Source organism: Heteronotia binoei, chromosome 12 (genome assembly GCF_032191835.1).
Source record: "Heteronotia binoei isolate CCM8104 ecotype False Entrance Well chromosome 12, APGP_CSIRO_Hbin_v1, whole genome shotgun sequence".
Classification (NCBI taxonomy): domain Eukaryota; kingdom Metazoa; phylum Chordata; class Lepidosauria; order Squamata; family Gekkonidae; genus Heteronotia; species Heteronotia binoei.
In genome coordinates, this window is record NC_083234.1 from 12,935,793 (window position 1) to 12,953,621 (window position 17,829).

Consider the following 17,829-nt stretch of genomic DNA (forward strand, 5'->3'; position numbering starts at 1 on the left):
TTGGGCAAACTTATCGAGAGGGCAGTGGCGATGCAGCTGCAGACTTTCCTGGAGGATGCTTCCATCCTTGACCCATTTCAGTCCGGCTTTCGCCCGGGACATGGGACGGAGACGGTGCTGGTCGCCCTAATGGATGACCTTCAACGGCATCTGGATCGGGGCGGCTCGGCGGTGCTGATGTTGTTGGACCTGTCGGCGGCGTTCGACACGGTCGACCACCGGCTACTGAAGGGTCGCCTCGCCGACGCAGGGATTCAGGGGTTGGCTTTACAGTGGCTTTCCTCTTTCCTTGAAGGTCGGGGACAAAGGGTCGCAGTTGGGGGGGAGCTGTCCCGGAGGTGCACACTTGACTGCGGTGTGCCTCAAGGGGCGGTTCTCTCCCCGATGTTATTTAACATCTATATGCGACCTCTTGCCCAGATTGCCCGAAGGTACGGGCTAGGGTGTCATCAGTATGCTGATGACACCCAGCTCTATCTATTGATGGATGGCCAGCCGACCTGCGTCCCGGAAAATCTAGACCGGGCACTATATGCCGTGGCTGAATGGCTCAGACTGAGCGGGCTGAAGCTTAATCCTGCGAAGACAGAGGTCCTTTGCTTGGGTCGCCGTGGTCCGGAAGGGGGAATCCCCCTACCAGCCTTTGACGGTGCGCCGCTGATAGCGGCGGACAGGGTCAGGAGCTTGGGGGTGCTGTTGGAGCCTTCCCTAAAGATGGAGGCTCAGATAGCAGCCGCTGCCAAGTCCGCGTTTTTTCATCTTAGGCGGGCAAGGCAGTTGGCCCCCTTTTTGGAGCGCGACGACCTAGCAACAGTGATCCACGCCACGGTCACCTCGAGGTTAGACTACTGTAATGCCCTCTACATGGGGCTGCCCCTGTCCCGAACTCGGAAATTGCAGCTGGTGCAGAATGCCGCGGCCCGGCTGTTATTAGGTCTCCCAAAGCGGGAACACATTCAGCCGGGTCTTCGGACCCTGCACTGGCTTCCAGTAATATACCGAGTCCGGTACAAGGTGCTGGTTATCACCTTTAAAGCCCTATATGGCTTGGGACCTGTCTACCTGAAGGACCGTCTTTCCCCGCACGTTCCCCAGAGAGTACTGAGGTCGGGAACACAAAATCTCCTTACTATCCCTGGGCCGAAGGAAGCCCGGTTGAAGTCCACCAGAGAAAGGGCTTTCTCTGTTATGGCCCCTACATGGTGGAATCAGCTGCCGGAAGAGGTGAGGGCCCTGCGGGACCTTGTTCAGTTCCGCAGGGCCTGTAAGACGACCCTCTTCCGGCTAGCCTTTACTTAGCTTGAGAGTTTTACTGTAACTTGCTGGATTCCTTTTATATATAGCTGAAACATTTATGTGTATTAATAACTAGGGTTTTATCTGTTTTATCTGTTTTATCTGTTTTAAATATGGATCCCTTTATATGTGTAATTTTGATGGATCTACTATTGGAAGCCGCCCTGAGCCACTTGTGGGAAGGGCGGGATATAAATCTTAAATAAATAAATAAATAAATAAATAAATAAGCTGCAGAGCCTTGTGAGCAAAAATTCTACTTTGTGAGCTACTGGCCTTAAAATTGTGAGCTACTGCATAACATATTATGCTGTGGGGCCATTTTTCCTGAGCTAAGAAAAAATGTGTGAACTGGAGGCTAAAACTCTGTGAGCTAGCTCACACTAGCTCAGCTTAGAGGATACACTGTTACCCACCTGGATCTAGGTCCTGGGGATGTCTCTGAAGAATAGCTGTTAACAGGCCTTGGATTCAGCAGGAGCTCACAGGAGCGTGGCTCCTGAATCTTTCTGAGAGTTCCACCTCCTCTTTCTGAGAGTTCTATGTCCATTGAATAGTAGGTGCAGCTGCATAACAATCCCTGGATGAGCTCCGCCACCTATTTTTCTACAAAATGACCCCTGGCTGTTAAACTAGCTTTAGGTTTGTAGTTAGGATTGCCAGATCTAGCCTGGGAAATACCTGGAGACTTTTGTGGGGTGGGGTTTGGAGAGGGACCTCAGCAGAGTAGAATATAATCGAATCCACGCTCCAAAACAGCCATTTTCTCCAGGGAAACTGATCTTGGTTGTCTAGAGATCAATTGTAATAGCAGGAGATTTCCAAGTACTACCTCCAGGGTGTTTTTGTAGCAGGAGCTCCTTTGCATATTAGGCCACACACCCCTGATGTAGCCAATCCTCCTGGAGTTTACAGCAGGCCCTGTACTAAGAGGCCCTGTAAGATCTTGGAAGATTGGCTACATCAGAGGGGTGTGGCCTAATATGCAAAGGAGTTCCTGCTACAAAGAAGCCCTGCCTACCTGCAGAGTGACAGCGTCCTATTTGCGGGTATACCTTCTACACGTAAAGGAGGCTGAACCTGGTAAGTGTGTCACTAGGAAGGGAAAGCAAGGTTTGTTTATTTGGTTAGGACGTTCCTGTGCTGAGTTTCTCCCCCAAAACACAAAATAAGCCATTTAAAGAAGACAGTTTGCGGATCAGTCTGGCAGGCCTCTCCATCTGGCGCACCAATTTCCATTTTCGTTTCAACACTCCCGTTTCCTCATTAGGCGTTTTAATCAGGCGCATCTAGCCTCATAGTCAAACCCTCCGCAGCAAGAGGTTAGACACTGACGGACTGGAGCCGTTCAGCAGCAGTTCTTTCCAAAGAAATAATGGTCCTGGCAAGGCTGTTTGATTCCCCCCCCCCTTTAAAAGGGATCTGGAACAGATGCCATGTGAGTGAAAAAACAGGGAGGGAATATTTCTGGTTTTGCAATCCAGAGGTTGGGCATTTGCAAAAGGCAGCAAGGAACAAAGTAGTTCTGATTCTTTGCCAAAGTGCTGCTTCCATTGCCATCGATTTCGGCACTCAAAGCAGCAGGAGCAAAGAAGACGGCGGATCAGTGATTCAGCCTCCTAATAACACCTGAGAGCTACCTGCTTGCTGGAGACGGCCTGCTGGGGAGGAGGAGAGGGGAGGGCTGTTGACACCTGCAGCCAGCTCTTTGCAGAGGGTGTGCCCAGTGCCAGATCAAACCCTAGGCAGTCATAATCTCAGGGGGCCGCCGCAAATTATCTCAGAGTCAGAGCACCGGCCATGCTGCCCGCGGTCCCTACTGTTGCCTGCAGGCCCCTTCTCAAAAGCCCCTTTGACAAAGCTGCAGGGGAGAAGCAGAGAGAGGCAAACTCGGTGACAACGCCAGCAGCAGCCGCACCAGGCAAGTCGGGCAAAGAGCAGCTCAGTTGCTGGCTGGGAGGGCTGCAAGCAGGAAGGAAACCAGGGGGGAAAGGCAGCCCGGGGTGCCTAAAGTTGTGGGAGCCCATAGGCAAGTGCCTACTTGGCCTAATTGTTAATCCAGCTCTGGTTATGGCAGAAGTTCATAGACCCACCCCCCCCCACCCCCCGCTTCATGATCTGAGGATTGCATGAATTGTAGAGTTCCTGTAGTGTAAGGCTGGTTTCCCAGCTGTGGGTTGGGATATACCTGGAGATTTGGGGGGTGGAGCCTGGGGAGGGTGGGGCTTGGGGAAGGGAGGGACTTCAGCAGAGTCCACCCTCCAAAGCAGCCATTTTCTCCAGGGGAACTGACATTGGAGATCAGTTGTAATGGAAGGAGACCCCAGTGTAGGTCTAGGAGCAGGGCTTTGTTTTGTTTGTTTGTTTTTGCACAGGAACTCACAGGAACACAGTTCCGGCTGGCTTGGCCTCAGGGGGTGTGGCCTAATATTCAAATGAGTTCCTGCTGGGATTTTCCTACCAACCCCCACCACAACCACCTGGTTTGGCCCTTCAGGGCAACTGGCTGTTTGGTTTCGTTTCTGCCCTGCTGTTTTCCCCAGTGGGGACCCAAAGCAGCTTACTTCCTCGTTCTCCTGCCCTCCATTTTGTCCCCTCACAACAACCCTGTGAGGGAGGTTAGGCTGAGAGCATGTGACTGGCCCAAGGTCACCCAGCGAGCTTCCAGAGCACAAGTGGGGAATCAAAACTGGGTTGGCAAGGTCCTAAGCCGTCAGTTTAACCTCTGCACTCTACTTGTTGGCCAGTGGGTGAAACAGGATGCTGGTCCAGATGGACCACTGGTCTGATCCAGCAGGCTTTCCCTGTTCTTATGAATCAAGAAGCTCTCCGGTTCGAATCTTGCTTCTGCTATGAATTCACTAGGGTGTCTTTATTTTATTTTATCAAATTTATATCCTGCCCTCCCCTAACAGGCTCAGGGCAGCTAACAACAGTTAAAAACCACATCGAATATTTTTTTTTAAAAAAAAACAGAATGTACAATAAAAACAATTCCATACATTTTCCAGCCATAAAAATCCAAGATGCACATCTGGTTATCTGTATTTGTCCAGTGGGATTGTCAGTGCGGTGGGGCATTTGCTACCTCCCCTTAACCATTGAAGACAAGTTTAAATAGTTCGGTCTTACAGGCTTGTCAGAACTGTGGCAGGTCCCACAGGGCCCTGACGTTTTCGGGGAGGGCATTCCACAGAGGGGGGGGGCAATTGTCAAAAACGCTCTGGCTCTCATGGTCTTCAGGCACGCTATTCTCTCTCAACCAGAGTTGGTGATCCTGAGCTACTTAAGAGCTGTATGTAAAATGGAACACGTGGAAGTTCTATGCGAATGTATCGTTCTTAGCATCGCGCATGATACACCACAAGGAGAGCATTCAACACTAACCCACAGTCCCTTCTAATGATATTTTTCAGTGGTAGCATTTGACATTATTTATTCATTTAAAATATTTATGTGCTGGCCCTGACCTGGATAGCCCAGGCAAGCCCAGTCTCATCAGATCTTGGAAGCTAAGCAGGGTCGACTCTGGCAAGTACTGGGATGGGAGGCCTCCAAGGAATACCAGAGCTGGGAGGCAGAGGCAGGCTTTATTCAGCCACCTCTCTGAATATTCTCCATGCTTCCAGTAGGGGTCAGTCATCAGAGGTTGCTATGACTTCCAGGTGCACATGCAGGTAAAAATACAAAAATACCAACATTTAAAACATTTATGTTTAGAGTTGCCAGCCTCTAGATGGGGTCTGAAGATCTCCTGCTTTACAACTGATCTCCAGTTGGCACAAATCAGCTCCCCCGGAGAAAATGGCTGCCTCGAAGGATGGGCTGTAGAGCATTGTACTTTGCTGAGGCCCCTCCCCTCCTCAAGCCCCGCCCTCTCTTGGCTCCACCCCCAAAGTCTCCAACTTTTTCAACCCAGAGCTGGCGAGTTGCAATCCTGCTGGTGGCAACCCGATACTGAGCATTATGTTTGATTGCTAGAGTCTAGAAGTAGAAACCCAACTGGTCCAATTCCCTGTTGGTTGGGGAAGTCCAAAACATTCCTGACAGGTAGCTGTCCAGTCTGATAAACCTGCAGTGAAGGAGAGCCCTCCCGTCTCTTGCTATTTGGTTCCATTACCAAACCACTCACACCACTAGGAAATTTCCGGGCTGCAACATTCCTCTTAACATTCAGCCAAAATCTGCCTTCCTGTAACTTAAATCTATTAAATGTAGTCTTTCCCTCTAGATCAGAGCGAGGCTTTGCCCTTTACCTTGGGACACCCCTTTGAATATTTGGAGAAGGTGACTGTGTGTCTCCTCAGTCTTCTGTCCTTCAGGCTAAACATACCCAGTTCCTTTCCTCCTAGGGACTTGTTTTCCATACCCACAAATATCTTCTCCGTCCTCCTCTGAACCCATGACAATGAGCGATACACATGCATCTGTGAATCAGCCATGTACATCATTCTGTTATTGTAACCGAAGGCATCATTTCTCGACTTTTCTCACTCCTCAGTCCCTGAGTTAGACGAGTTAACTAGTTGACTGCTGCCCAAGCCCAAATCTCGCACATTTGTCTTTCTTCTCACAATGTGCTCGCATGTTCCTTCTCTCTCCAGCCATGCAGGCAAAAGATAGATTTTGACTAGACTGAACCTTGGATCAGATCAATTTTGATCCGACTGAACCTCCAATGATGTGTGGTGTGGCCTGAACGGATCAGAGGGGGCAAATGCCTCCAATCTGGTTTCCATGATGAAAAAGCAGGGACAGGGAGAAAGGCTAAGCGACCAGAAAACACCAGATATCCCCCTTGTTCAATGAAACAACATACTTAATTACACAACCACAGGAAAAATGCACAAAACACTGGGAATATGGCAAAAGAGTCAAAATGTTGCAATGCACACACTGTTGCCAATAAATGCAATGGTCAAAAATCCATAAACCGAACCACCAAGTTCCAATACAATTCCAGGCTTCCAAGGACTAAGTAAAGAATATTCAACAAATGTGCATAAAGTAGGTTCTCAATGCAATTTCGATAAATATCTTTATCAAGAGATGCAGATATAAACAATTTAAGCCTTTACACTGAGGTTCTCAAAACTATGCATCAAGTTCAAAATATATTAATTTTGAACTTGATGCATAGTTTTGAGATATTTTGAACTCGATGCATAGTTTTGAGAACCTCAGTGTAAAGGCTTAAATTGTTTATATCTGCATCTCTTGATAAAGATATTTATCGAAATTCCATTGAGAACCTACTTTATGCACATTTGGAGAATTTATATTCATATTGTTTTTGAGTGTTGAATATTCTTTACATAGTCCTTGGAAGCCTGGAATTGTATTGGAACTTGGTGGTTCAGTTTATGCATTTTTGACCATCCAACATGGCTTCTCTTATGTTCTTTAAGCTAGATATATGTTCAGCAATTAAGACATTTACTAACCACCATTTACTAACCATTTGATGGTGTTAACTCTTAATTTTTAATTAAGCTTTAAATAAGACCTCCAAAGACTAAAGAAAAAGACTGCAGATTTATACCCTGCCTTCTCTCTGAATCAGTGTCAGAGCAGCTTACAATCTCCTTTGTCTTCCTCTCCCACAACAGACACCCTGTGAGGTAGGTGGGGCTGAGAGAGCTCTCCCAGAAGCTGCCCTTTCAAGTACAGCTCTACAAGAGCTATGGTTAACCCAAGGCCATTCCAGCAACTTCAAGTGGAGGAGTAGGGAATCAAACCCGTTTCTCCCAGATAAGAGCCCACACACTATGTATTTCCATCACAACTGAAGATAGTCTGCTGTCTACAAGGCGGGCCGCCATTTGCATTGCTAGAGTTCATCTCATATCATAACCGTGTTGGCAGTTCTGCGGGTGGCTTGATATTTTCATCCTCCTTTTAATCTGTCTCTGCTTTGGCGGAAATTGTTCAGATGTGATCCGTCTACTGAGAGTCCAGCTTTATTTGTTTGATTTATTAAAGCAATGTATGGTACTCTTGTAACTAATTGTTTTCTCGGTAATTATCGGCAATTCCCCAAAGAGCTATTAATTGGCGTTTTCAAGGATGGCTTAAAAAAAAAAAAAGCCAACATGCTCGATAAAGCGCTGGGATGTCAACAAAGTGGAGCCTGGTGTGCTGTTTTCTGATCAACCATTTTAGCTGGAAGTTCCAGCCTCCTGTCAACTTGCCGTTTTAGGCAGGACTGGAAGAGATGCAGATAATGCCTTTGGTTGTTTCTTGAGGATCGGTGACAGATGTTAGCGGCATCTTCGGTTGCTTGGCAACTGTTTTTTTTTATTATTTACTTCTGTAAACACTTTGGAACAATCAACCCATCTTGAAGGGCAGTCATTAATCCTTCATCCTGGAACTGGAGGGCAAGCAAAGGCCCTGAAGATTGCCTACTGCATGAGTTCCCGGCCGGCCCCCAACACGGAGGGGCATTGATCTGCACACCCAATGTGTCTATAACTTGCTAGATACTGGAAGACAAACAGCGGTCTGGAGTATAAATGGTTGAACTCTCGCCTCCAGAGGTGGCCAAAATCTTTCCTATTGCTTCCTTGACTATTGTTTTACTGGGAACTGACTTGATGGTGAAATTAAAAGACATTTGCTCCTTGGGAGGACAGCTATGGCAAACCTAGGCAATATAATAAAAGTAGAGACATCACCCTGCCAACAAAAGGCCGCATAGTCAAAGCTATGGTATTCCCAGTAGTAGCCGTAAAAGTTTGACCATAAGGAAGGCTGAGCGCAGAAGAATAGATGCTTTTGAGCTGTGGTGCTGTAGAAGAATCTTGAGAGTCCCTTGGACTGAAAGAAGTTCAAATCAGTCAGTCCTAAGGGAAATCAACCCAGACTGCTCCCTGGAAGGTCAGATGCTGAAGCTGAAGCTCAAATACTTTGGCCACCAAATAAGAAAGGAGCACTCACTGGAGAAGACCCTGATGCTGGGAAAGACAGAAGGCAACAGAAGAAGGGGACAGCAAAAGATGAGATGGCTGGACAGTGTTACTGATGTAACTAACACGAATTTAAGAAGACTTCGGAGGATGGTGGAAGACAGGAGGACCTGGCATGACTTGGTCCATGGGGTCACAAAGAGTTGGACTCGTGTGACTGAACAACAAAACTGACTTGTCAATGTTTTGGAGCATTTGTCTGCAGGATGAATGGTGTGATTTCTGCAAGGGTAGGCTTTTCTGGCCCTGATAGAGATGGCCAGACTAGCTTAATCCCGTCAGACCATGAAAGCTAAGCAGGGTTGGCCCCAGTTAGTACTTTGAGCAGAGACCTTCAAGGAAATCCAGGACTCGCTATACAGAGGCAGGCAATACCAAGCCACCTCTGTTTATTTTAGATCAAAGGATCAATCGATACAGTTGATCTGAATTTGCAAATGGAAATAGTCTGCACTTGATTTTCCAGCATTCCCGAGTTGGGAAAATGAAATCTATGGAACACAGACCAGATTGGAACGCCGACCAGAGAATCGGAATTGCCCCTGGTAATCATTAGGGACAACTGAACCATAGGAAAGATACCTCCAGTTCTGAATTTAGAGACCCAGTTTGGCGTAGTGGTTAAGTGTGCGGACTCTTATCTGGGAGAATCGGGTTTGATTCCCCACTCCTCCACTTGCAGCTCCTGGAATGGCCTTGGGTCAGCCATACATCTGGCAGAGGTTGTCCTTGAAAGGGCAGTTGCCGTGAGAGCCCTCTCAGCCCCACCCACCTCACATGGTGTCTGTTGTGGGGGGAGGAAGATAAAGGAGATTGTAAGCCACTCTGAGTCTCTGATTCAAAGAGAAGGGCAGGGTATAAATCTGCGGTCGTCGTCTTCTTCTGAATTTAAGAAAGGAAGTGTTATTCGGTTATTGAATATTTGAGATCCTAACCTGGATAGCCCAGGCTAGCCTGACCTAATCTGACCTTGAAACAGGGCCAGCCCTGCCCCTAGGCAAACTAGGTGACTGCCTAGGGTGCCAGTTTTCTGGGGGCACCATATTGGGTGTCCACCAAGTGACTCACTGACATTATCAGTGCAGTTTACCTAGGGTGACGGACAGTCTAGGGCCAGCCCTGTCTTGAAATCTAAGCAGGATTGGTCCTGGGCACTAGGTGAGCAGAAGACCACTACAGAAATCCAGGGTCCCTTTGCAGAAGCAGGCAATAGCAAACCACCTCTGAACATCTCTTGCCTTGAAAATGCCATGAGGGGTCAGCCGTGACTTCATGGCACTTTCTGTCACCTGGCTTTTCTGAATGGTTACCTTGCAACTGAGCATGAAAGCACAGGGTTCCCATGCACACTGGCTTGTTGTGCAGGCTGCTGGGTGGTTGCTTGAAAGACCAGAATATTGAGCATCCTTCCCTGTTCTGTGCACTTGGCTTAACTGCTCCACATCTTGCACAATACCCTGCCCCTCCCCATATTTTCAGAACGTAAGAAGAGCCCTGCTGGAGATCAGACTAGTCCAGACTAGAGATCAGACTAGAGATCCATCTAGTCCAGCATCCTGTCTCACACAGTGGCCAACCAGTTTCTCTGGAGGGCCAACAACAGGCCATTGAAGCCAAGGCCTTCATTAGAACATCAGAAGAGCCCTGCTGGATCAGACCGGTGGTCCATCTAGTCCAGCATCCTGCCTCACACAGTGGTCAACCAGTTCCTCTGGAGGGCCAACAACAAGACATGGAGGACAAGGCCTTCATTAGAACATAAGAAGAGCCCTGCTGGATCAGACTAATAATTAATTGAGTTGAGGATCCTGTCTCACACAGTGACCATCCAGTTCCTCTGGAGGGCCAACAACAGGGCTTAGAGGCCAAGGCCTTCCCATGGTGTTGTCTCTTGGCTCTGAGAGTCAAAAGCTTAGTGCCTCTGAATGTGGAGGTTTTCCTCAGTCACCATGGCGAGCAGCCACTGATAGACTTATCCTCCATGAACCTATCTAAAAAGGTGGAGAGCCAGTTTGGTGTAGTGGTTAAGTGTGCGGGCTCTTATCTGAGAGAACCAGGTTTGATTCCCCACTCCTCCACTTGCACCTGCTGGAATGGCCTTGGGTCAGCCATAGATCAAGCAGAGGTTGTCCTTGAAAGGGCAGCTGCTGTGAGAGCCCTCTCCAGCCCCACCCACCTCACAGGGTGTCTGTTGTGGGGGAGGAAGGTAAAAAAGATTGTGAGCCGCTCTGAGACTCTTTGGAGTGGAGGGCGGGATATAAATCCAATATCTTCTTCTTCTTCTAAAGGTAGTCCCCTGTGCAAGTACCAGTCGTTTCCAACTTTGGGGTGACGTTGCAACATGACATTTTCTCAGCAGACTTTTTACGGGGTGGTTTGCCTTCCCTAGTCATCTACACTTCCCCCACCAGCAAGCTGGGTACTCATTTGACCAACCTCGGAAGGATGGAAGGTGGAGCCAACCTTGAGCCGGCTGTCTGAGCCCAGCTTCCACTGGGAGCGAAGTCAGGTTGCGAGCAGAGCTTGGACTTCAGCACTGCAGCTTTACCACTCTGCTAAAGCAGTTCTTTTTCCTCCTGTGGCCATCACTACATCCTCTGGCACTGAAGTCTGCAGATCTGTGATGACTATTTGTTAGGCAAATTGCCCTAAAAATAGGGTTCTGGGGAATTTAGCACGGTGGGCAATCAGCCTTTTAGTGAGATCTTGAGAATCTGTATATACAGAAGGTTTCTCCTTTGGAAGTCACTCGGTAATGAGGAGATATTTGGTCTAATAATTGCCTAATACAATAAAGGCAAACATACAAGGGTATAAAGTCAAACAACACACATACAGACCTAATAAGAATAGGGTTGAAATAAACAGGGGTATACACACGGGTAGACAAACAGGGTAATAGCTACCTAGCGTAGTCTTCAGGAAGGCTCCAATGGCGACGAAAAAGAACGGATGGGGAGGACCTTCAACGGATCAGGTATTGGGGGCATATCTAAACGGCAGGGTAGGGGTGCTGCCTGATGCACCCTTGTGGGGCGTAGGGTCAGAGTTATGAACATATGAAGCTGCCTTATACTGAATCAGACCTTGGTCCATCAAAGTCAGTATTATCAAAGATTTCAGGTTTTCATGGCTGGTAACATCATTGGGGTTTGTAGAATCTTTCGGGATCAAGTGCCGTGTTCTACTGGAGAAAGTTTTCCTTCCAGACCTTTCGTTCTCAGCTGCGGAGAACATCCTCAGTGGCGTTGCAGCCGGAGCAGGCACTCAGACCTTCTTGGCTGCTGTGCATTGAGTGGGGCCAGGGCTGCTGGAGAGCTGCTATTTCTTTTCCGAGAAGGTCTGAGCGCCTGCTCCGGCTGCAACGCCACTGAGGATGTTCTCCGCAGCTGAGAACGAAACGTCTGGAAGGAAAACTTTCTCCAGTAGAACACGGCACTTGATCCCGAAAGATTCTACAAACCCTAAAGTCAGTATTGTCTTCTCAGACTGGCAGCAGCTCTACAGGGTCTCAAGCTGAGGTTTTTCACACCATTTTGCCTGGACCCTTTTTTGGAGATGCCAGGGATTGAACCGGGGACCTTCTGCTTCCCAAGCAGATGCTCTACCACTGAGCCACTGTCCCTCCCAGTTTATAAGGTTCTCCCTTAAGCCCTTAGGGGGATAGAAGGGCAGAAGATTATGACACGGGATCAGATGGGGCATGATGCAGTGTCACACGGTGTATTACCTCAGGAAAAGGGGAGGCTCAGGTATGACTGTTTGGGCAAGGCATGGGTGGAGGTATGGCTGGAGGGGATTAAATAAGCTATCCAAACTTATCTAAAAAGTGACAATAGAGGGCCACATTGGTACCTAAGGTGACCCTCGATCTACACAAAGAACTCTGGCTCTGGGTGGAGCTGGTCTTGCTCTTCTTGCTCTTCTGGCTGGCACCGTCCTTTGTCTAAAGTTCCGTTTGACAAAGGCTTGGGCGGTCTGGCAGGATCCACGCCTAAGCTAAGCGTGGTTGCCTTATGTAGATGTTTGAGTATGTGAGCCTCTTGCTGTTGAGCACGTGAGCCTCTTGCTTCTCTGTCATGGGGTGCTACTGGAGCTGTCCCTAAAGATGGAGGCTCAGATAGCAACCACTGCCAAGTCCGTGTTTTTTCATCTTAGACGGGCAAGGCAGTTGGCCCCCTTCCTGGACCGCGACGACCTAGCAACAGTGATCCATGCTACGGTCACCTCGAGGTTGGATTACTGCAATGCCCTCTACATGGGGCTGCCCCTGTGCCGGACCCGGAAATTGCAGCTGGTGCAGAATGCCGCGGCCCGGCTGTTATTGGGCCTCCCAAGGTGGGGGCACATTCGGCCGGGTCTTCGGGCTCTGCACTGGCTTCCAATAATATACCGAGTCCGGTACAAGGTGCTGGTCATTACCTTTAAAGCCCTATATGGCCTGGGACCTGCCTACCTGAAGGACCGTCTCTCCCCACACGTTCCCCAGAGAGTACTGAGGTCTGGGATGCAAAACCTTCTCACCATCCCCGGGCCCAAAGAAGTCCGTCTCAAGACAACCAGAGACAGGGCCTTTTCTACAATGGCCCCCACATGGTGGAACCAGCTGCCGGAAGAGGTGAGGGCCCTGCGGGATCTTACTCAGTTCCGCAGGGCCTGTAAGACAAGCCTCTTCCGGTTAGCCTACACCTGACTAGATAAATGTAGCTTATCAGACTTCAGTGAAATATACTGTATAGTTTTAACGTTAAGATTTTAAGGTTTTTAGGTTTTTAAACGCTTCGACTTTTTTAAATGTAATAACTTTGCACTCTGTTTATTGTTTTATCGTTTGTTGTGAGCCGCCCTGAGCCATTTTATGGGAAGGGCGGGATATAAGTCATAGAATGAATGAATGAATGAATGAATGAATGAATGAATGAATGAATGAATGAATAAATAAATGGAGTCTGGCAGTGCAGGGAAATGGTCGCTCATGATGTTAGCCCACTGATAGGGCTTTCATGGTCAAGGCTGGAAACCATCTGTCTGGACAGTTCCTGACGGCACAACTGCAACGGCCAAGATGCAGCACGCACGGAGCAGCTGGGAAGCCTTCTGTACTCCTGGCTAGCACTCTTCCAGAGATATAGAGCGCTGTTGTAACACTGAGGCTGTTAGCATTCACATAAGTCTCTTAGAAAACAGTAGGTAAAACCCACATTTCATAGCAGATGTGTGTGAGTTGGAACTCCAGGCACCCTGGCAACCAAACGGGTGATTGCGATGCCCGTATAAATGAAAAATAGGGTGCTCTCCGTCACATACTCCAGTCCCCCCATTCCGTTTGAGTATGTTATCTTTGGCTGTGAACATGTAATTCTTGCTCCCAAATGTGGCCAGGGCAAATCCTTTTTGCATCACTACTTCCTTCCCAGTGGAAAACAACACAGAGATACGGGCAGGTGGGAAAGTTCCAGAATTGTCAGAATGGGCATTTAATAAGATGTAAGGAATCAGTTCCACAGTGGCCCTTAACTGTGACGGAGAAAGCCTTTCCCTTACTGCTATTCTTATCCAGATGGGAGCTGAAACCCACGGGCTGTCACTTTCGAGCGCACCTTTGGATGTGCTTAGAGAGAAAGAGTTTGGAGGGAAAGTTGGGGGAGGAGGAGGAGGAAAAGAGAGACAATGCAGTGCTGTATAAGCTTGTGCTTTATGTGATTGCTTTAAAATCTCAACTACTTTTAAGAAATAGGAAGGAGCCCGAGTCTGGAGTTTCTGCACCGGGAGTTGGCAACCATACCTGCACCAGTGCAGACAGAGGGGAACAGAGTCGAGGCTAAGGATGCTACTGAATCTCTCCCTGAACTCTGGAGCTCAGATGCTGCTGGTTGTCTTTTGGGGAGGGATGGTGGCTCAGTGGTAGAGTATCTGCTTGTTAAGCAGAAGGTCCCAGGTTCAATCCCCGGCATCTCCAAAGGTCTTAAAGGTGCCACTGGACTCAAAATCTGTTCGCTGCTGCAGGCAAACACAGCTGCCCAACTGGATCTGTATTCATACACACAATCAGAGCAAGGTTGTGTGTGTGTGTGTGTGTGTATGTAGAGAGAGAGAGATGCGGATCAGTATGCCGTATGCATGCAGAAGGGTTGTGGGGGGGGGGGAGAAGAGGTAAATGAGCTGGAAGCTGGTCAACCTGCCCATTCCAATTCCAGAAACGATTTGTATTTTATTTTTTTGCAAATTCTCCCGTTAAACTAGAATTCCAGAGACGCAGACTGCAGGAGACGCCTTTCAGAGCAATAAATGAACGGAGCTGGGGTAGTCTTGTAATCAGGGCTTTGGGGGGTAGAAAAAGCCCAGCAGGAACTCATTTGCATATCAGGCCACACATCCCTGATGCCAAGCCACACCCCCTTACACCACCATTGTTCCCCACGGGGGGGCTTGTAGAAAAAGCCCAGAAGGAATTCATTTGCATATCAGGCCATACCCCCTGGTGCCAAGCCACACCCCCTTACACCACCATTGTTCCCCACGGGGGGGTTGTAGAAAAAGCCCAAAAGCAATTCATTTGCATATCAGGCCATACCCCCTGGTGCCAAGCCAACTGGAACTGCGTTCCTGTGCGTTTCTGCTCAAAAAATGCACTCAAAATGGTCTCGTTGCTACTTAAGGTGTGCTGGGACATCTAGGATGTTAAGAAGCAGAAACTGGGGGGGGGGGGCGGTGTTTTCCTCTGCTCTTTTAAATATGCCCCAAAGTAGTGAATGATATTTACAAGCCAGCGAAATGCCAAAGAAATGGGAAACCTAAAAGGGCCAAAAGCCAGAGAAGGGTATTTCTTTTTCCGTCCCTTCTTTTAATTACTAGTAAACAGCTTGGACAATAACCTCTATGCCCTCTCCCCTCCCCGCTCCCTAGGTGACAGGAGCTGATAAATTGCCAGTGGAAAGCGGGCCCTGCAGGGTCTTGGGGCAGGGGCGCAGGTGGGGAGGGGAGTGCCGAGCGTCAGCGGAGGGGGGGGAAGCAAAGGAATGTGGAACAAATGACATTTGTTTAAAGCTGCATGAGAAGATTAATGATGGGAGTTAAAGACTGTAAAGCCAACCTGGTTTAAGTGTGATATTAATGGAACCTATTTCCCAGCCGTCTCTAGGAACACTTTTTTGGAAGTGCAGCCGTGGAAGGGGGAGGGGAGAAATCACTTTGCAGTAATAACAGTTATTTATTTCGGAATGTGGCATTGGATATCGCAAAAATGTAGGGTTTCAAGGTAATAGCCGGGCCTTTGCAATCACCGTTGCCCGGTTAAAAGGCCATTTCTAGGATGGTGAATGGGGAGGGAGGGCGGGCACAGAGAGATAGGCAGGCAGTAAATAAAAAACGTCTCTTCCTTATTACACATTTCCTAATCTGATTATATTAAAATGACACAAAAGCCTTGGCTGAGACGAGAGAGGAACTGATAATCATTATGGGAGCAATTGACGAAAACCCACAAGGATGGGTTGGGGGGGGGGATGGAATGGTACAGCCCAGTCCATTCTATGCTGAAAAGGCCTATGCGTTGCTCACTGCCTTCTCTGAGGCTTTTGTTTCTCTTCTTGGAGAATCGGAGAAAGGGCAGATCTGACTACATAATCTCTAGGACTGCCAATAGGGTTGCCAGATCCAACTCAGGAAATACCCGGGGACTTTGGGGGTGGAGCCTGGAGACTTTCCCATTCCCTAAATAAATGAAGTCCATTAGTTCAGTTCCCCTGAATACAGTCTTCAATTCCTCATCCTCTTTTTTTACCTTCAAAGGCTTTTCCAGCAACTGCACTTTCACTAAATGAAAGTGAAATTTGTCATACCCCAACACATCCCTTCCCATGGCTTTATTAAGGGACATGCACACACATAGCAGCCAAAATAAATACAGTTTGCAAGCCCACACTTTTGTGATCTCACTAGGGCAATTTATTCATGGCAATTGCTGAATATAACAGTCTGCTGGCTTTCAACCAACTTCCTCAGAGTAACTCAGGAAAATGAAAGTTAGGAACAAACCAGTCTTGGTAGTGGAGTTTTCCTCCATCCTATAATCAGGTTCGAGTTTACTCTTTACTCTCTCTTTTACTATGCCAACGACTTCTGAAATTAATACAAAACAAACGGAGGGACTGTGCTTAGATTAAACCTGCTTGAATGACTCCTCCTTCTTCTGGTCTCCGTACTGGAACCCTGAAACATTACAATTCCGCCTGTACTGTTCCTCCCTCCCCCTGGTCATCATAGCATCAACGTTGATGGACAGCCACCTGGAAGTTCAATCCTCTTTCCCTCATCCACCTAAACAACGCACCCAAGAACAACAGAGGAGTTTAGATCCGGATGGAGAAAATCTCGCCTGCCGAAACGTTTTCAAGAAACAGTCAAGAGAATTGATTGACCCAAATATTTCCCTAAGGGAAGGCTGCTTGCTCGGCTGGTCTGGTTAAGCAGTTCCCGCCAATCAATGGAAGTTTCATCAAGAATAAACAGTTCTCATTTTAAAAAAAAAGAAAAAAAACTTCTGTGCCATCAAGCATCTGCCTTTGAACACCTGGCTGGCTGTAGATTGACCCTGCCTGCTCAGAATTTCACTCAACAGCATGAGATGCAAACGGTTTTAAGGGAGTGGCACCACAAAGCATTATGACCTGGGTACATTTTTTAAACCATTCAGTTTGGTCAAATCACGAGAAGACAAGACTCACTAGAGAAGACAATCATGCTGGGAAAAGTTGAAGGCAGTAGGAAATGAGGAGGAGGAGGAGGAAGAAGAAGAAGAAGAAGATGATGATATCGGATTTATACCCCACCCTGTTTGGTGTAGTGGTTAAGTGTGCGGACTCTTATCTGGGAGAACCGGGTTTGATTCCCCACTCCTCCACTTGCACCTGCTGGAATGGCCTTGGGTCAGCCATAGCTCTGGCAGAAGTTGTCCTTGAAAGGGCAGCTGCTGTGAGAGCCCTCTCAGCCCCACCCACCTCACAGGGTGTTTGTTGTGGGGGAGGAAGGGAAAGGAGATTGTGAGCCTCTCTGAGACTCTTTGGAGTGGAGGGCGGGATATAAATCCAATATCATCTTCTTCTTCTTCCCTCTGAATCTCAGGGTGCACTCACACTGCACTACCTAATGCACTTTACATCCGAATTTTCGCTATTCTGGATATAAAACACATTAGTTAGTGTAGTGGGAATGGACCCTCAGAGTGGCTCACCATCTCCTTTACCTTCCTCCCCCACAACAGAAACCCTGTGAGGTGGGTGGGGATGAGTGGGCTCTCCCAGCAGCTGCCCTTTCAAGGACAACCTCTGCCAGAGCGATGGCTGACCCAAGGCCGTTCCAGCAGGTGCAACTGGAGGAATGGGGAATCAAACCCGGTTCTCCCAGATAGGAGTCTGCCCACTTAACCACTACACCAAACTGGCTCTCACAAGGACAGCTCTGCCAGAGCTATGGCTAACCCAAGGCCATTCCAGCAGGTGCAAGTGGAGGAGTGGGGAATCAAACCCGGTTCTCCCAGATAAGAGTCCAAGCGTTTAACCTAGAT

The 17,829-nt window shown here is 48.2% G+C and overlaps 1 protein-coding gene and 1 non-coding gene across 2 annotated transcripts in view; both read left to right on the top strand.

Moving 5' to 3' along the window:
- Positions 1 to 17,829, top strand: part of GRIK4 (glutamate ionotropic receptor kainate type subunit 4) — a 901,771-nt gene that overhangs the window by 503,136 nt on the left and 380,806 nt on the right.
- TRNAN-GUU (transfer RNA asparagine (anticodon GUU)) lies at positions 14,149 to 14,223 on the top strand. Its single transcript has one exon. It is a non-coding gene; the product is annotated as a tRNA-Asn (tRNA).